Here is a 3,946-nt window from a genome sequence, read left to right on the forward strand (position 1 = left end):
TTATATATATATATATATATATTTGGTTATGAATAACTTATTAAGTTGATGCCCAATAAGATCAAGATAAGTTTTGATATACTTTAAATTCTAATAGTCATTGGAAGTAGATCTCTACTTCATTTATAGTCATTAAGTAGATCTCTACTTCATTTATACTTATTTCTATAAATAGAGACATTGGAGAAGCTTTGTAAATATTCGATTGATCAATAAAATATGCTCTCTCTTTACTCTCTCATTCTCCTTGTTCTTTATTCTTTCTCTTTTATTTTATATAAATTTTTAAAATAAATCAATTTTCAACATTATCTTGAAATTTTAAAACATATGTTTATTTAAATTTTATCTTTAAAATAATTTCTCAACAAATCTAGCATAAAAAATTGTTAAAAGTAAATATTATAAGCTGGAATACATTAGTATTTTCTATTAATTAATTTAACACCAAACAATTTAATTATAACATAAAGTACAATATATAGAAATCTACAATTAATTAATTATAATAATATGTATCTAAAGTATTTAATAATAACATTATATAATAACATTATTATATATTTAACCTATAAATTCAATTAATAGCATGCCCCAGCTTTGTGCCATTTCTCTAAAAAAACTAACTTAGAATTACTTGTTTTCATTTTTATGTAAATATGCTACTATAGAAATATATATTATCTCACATATAATTATTAAATCAATAATTTGAAACTCTTTAATCTTTTAATTAAATCAATTTATAAGATATTAATTATTGTTTTTATTGATTAACTTTATATCATTATTAAAATATGAATTCTCAATAAAATATTAAATCTATAATATATATAAACATGAGTGGAAAATATTTTGAACCAACAAATATACCTTTTATTGTTCATCGTATTACTAAATTGACATTAAAATTCTAATTCATTAATATATTATTAAATTTTTATTGGATAATTACAAAAGTGATTAATTAATTTTAATTCATTGAATATAATTGGATAAATTAAAATAATAAAATATAAAATATATTACTTATATTATTAATTATTATATGATAATAACAAAATAACCTAATTGTTATAAAATAAAGAGAGATGAAGAGAATAAAGAACAAAAAAATATGAAAGTAATAGAGAATGTACTTTATTGATAAAAGGAATGATTACAATGCTTCATCGTAGTTTCTATTTATAGGCATAAGAAGTATAAAAGAAGTAGAGATCTAATTCTAATAACTATTAGAATTTAAAACACATTAAAACTTTATATTGATCATGATGGACATACACTTAATAAGATATTCATAACACTCACTACACCAAAACAGGCTTTTAGCGGCGCTTTTTTAGGCCTTTAGCGACGCTTTTTAGCGCCGCTAAAAGTATTTGCGGCGCTTCGAGAAGCGCCGGAAAAAATGCCGCTAAAGATGGCGTCGCTAACTTTAGCGGTGTTTATAGAAAAAAAGCCGCTAAAGACCACGAAAGCTAAAGACCAAGACCATTAGCGACGCTTTTCCCACAAACGTCGCTAAAGAGCAAGACCTTTAGCGGCGCCGTTTACACAATTGGCGCTAAAGACCATGACCTTTAGCGACGCTTTTACCACAAACGCCACTAAAGATCAAGACCTTTAGCGACGCGTCTATTACAAACGCCGCTATAAGATTGACTTTTAGCGACGCCTTTTCACAAACGCCGCTAAAAACATAACTTTAAAAAAATCATTAAATAATATTTATTTCTATAATAAATATTATATTATGTTTTATTTTTTAAATTTAAACTTTAAACTATATAATTTTTAAGGATAAAAATTAATTAAATTAAATTTCCATTAATATTTTAACTTTAAAGGTAAATATAAAAATTAATGAATTTAAATTTAGAATTAAAGTATTATGTTTAAATAAATGAGCAATCTACCTCACAACTCATCTAATCTATATTAACTCGGCCAAATATAAAAAAAGCTACAAAACACGTAATAATTAACAATCATGATTAAAGAAGCTAGTACACAAGGTAGCTACAAAGCCCTGTTTCTATAACACCTAATTGAAATTCTGACTAAGATAAACGACTATGGAATGCAACATTAAATAACACTCCACTTGAAGAAGTGTTTAGCCTTGGCTTTTCCAGCTTGAAGAGATTGAATCCTCCACTACACCTTCAATATCTAAAGGATGCAAAATCAAATGATCAGATAAACCAACAAACTTGGTAAACAACAGAGATGTTAAAAATAAAAAATATATATATATAGCCATTAAGGCTCAAAAAATAAATATAACAAACAATTATGTGTAGCTTTAGTAGCAGGTTGAACCATACTAACAAACAATCTCAATCATAGCTCTTCCATTTGTCCCAAATAGGCATTCTTTCTAATGATTGTCTAAACTATTCAATTTTTTTAACAAGGAACAATAGTATTAATTTGCAAAAAGCAGAACAGAAACATGCTGATAAAAGCCATATGTATTAAACTAAAGATTATATTCGAAAAAAAAAAGCATACAATTCAAAAATAAAACAAGAATCATATTTAGAATCCACCATGATAAATCTATTTTCTATGATAATAGGCAAAGAAGTATATGTTCTTTAATTTAATTAGTAAAATTAAAAAACTTAACACATGGTCGCAGATGTAACTAACAATTATCAAGAAACTATTATTAAACCTTAAGTTCAAGGACTAGGTTGCAATGAGGATAAAAGTTGGGTGATGGTGGTCTATTTGACCCAAAGATACAACATCTGGTCATAACAATATATGATGTTAAAACAACCCGTTTTATACTTGACAAAAAAAATAGTCATCATTGCACTTGAAAGCTTTTTGATGTAAAAATCGATGGCAAAGACTTATAAATTGCTTGTCAAACTTGCGTTTCTTGAAATATGAGTTTCTAGTTAAGTAAAAGAAGCATGCAACAATCATTTAATTTTATATGGCAATAAGATCGCTTAAGAAACTTCCACATCGTATTTGAACATGAGTATCTAACTTAATAGCAATAAGCAACATAACACAACCATTCATCAAAAACAACCATTCATCAAACTTACCAGGTAATATATTAAGTTTAGAATTGGATGGTTTAAAACATCAAGGTCAGCACCTTTGTCAAATGCATTAAAGCACATCTACACAAAAAAATAACAATAGAGCTCAAATTAGATAAGTTTGGAAAAATGATCAATGATTGATCAATTAGATAAATGATCTAAACCAACTAGCAGCTAAAGGGTTCAAGTTGAGTACTTCCATTTTTAACAAAAAGGCTATAAACATTATATGCATCTAAAGTTTCAAAAAGATCAAATAAAACAAGCTTATAGCTTTCTCAAGAGAAATAAAAAGGTTTAGTAAAGCCATAAAAGAAATGAGGGGTCTACCATGATGCATCTGACTAGAAAACATGTGAAGCATATGGTTGTCACATAACCAACCTGCCCAATCCAAAAAGAAACAACAATCAAAAAATGCAAATGGATGGCAAAATTGTTGGACTCAAAACCACAACTGCATTAATGAGAATATATACTTCTTGCAACTTCTTACGCCGTCCTTTGGACTCTATAGGGAAACGCTGCAACATTAAGAAAAGCCTGCAATGATTGGATATGTTATTATATAGCTTTCCCATGCTCACACAATAGAAAAGGTATTTTTACAATAAGATCTAATTGGTATCTTACAAAATGAACAAGGGCAAATGCAATTAGGAGATGATACAAGCAACATTGAAATACAAGAGTCGTCGTTAATAATTTTCTCTGACAAAAGCCACATAACCAATTATTCATTTCTAAATAAACTAATAATATTTGTTCTAATGTTGATACATACAGGATTATCAACAATGAGTACAAATGTTTAGCAAAGCCTAAGTGTCAAGAATTAGGAGCACACATGTGATCAAAGTTTATCCATATTAAAA

At 27.0% G+C, this 3,946-nt stretch overlaps 1 long non-coding RNA gene across 1 annotated transcript; it reads right to left on the minus strand.

The window, feature by feature from the left end:
* Positions 1-3,104: 3,104 nt before the first annotated feature.
* Positions 3,105-3,585, minus strand: LOC105785393 (uncharacterized). Its single transcript, XR_001130956.2, has 3 exons — positions 3,551-3,585; positions 3,402-3,455; positions 3,105-3,149 (listed from the first exon to the last, which is right to left on the minus strand). It is a non-coding gene; the product is annotated as an uncharacterized LOC105785393 (long non-coding RNA).
* Between the last annotated feature and the right edge of the window lie 361 nt (positions 3,586-3,946).

Source organism: Gossypium raimondii, chromosome 11 (genome assembly GCF_025698545.1).
Source record: "Gossypium raimondii isolate GPD5lz chromosome 11, ASM2569854v1, whole genome shotgun sequence".
NCBI lineage: Eukaryota > Viridiplantae > Streptophyta > Magnoliopsida > Malvales > Malvaceae > Gossypium > Gossypium raimondii.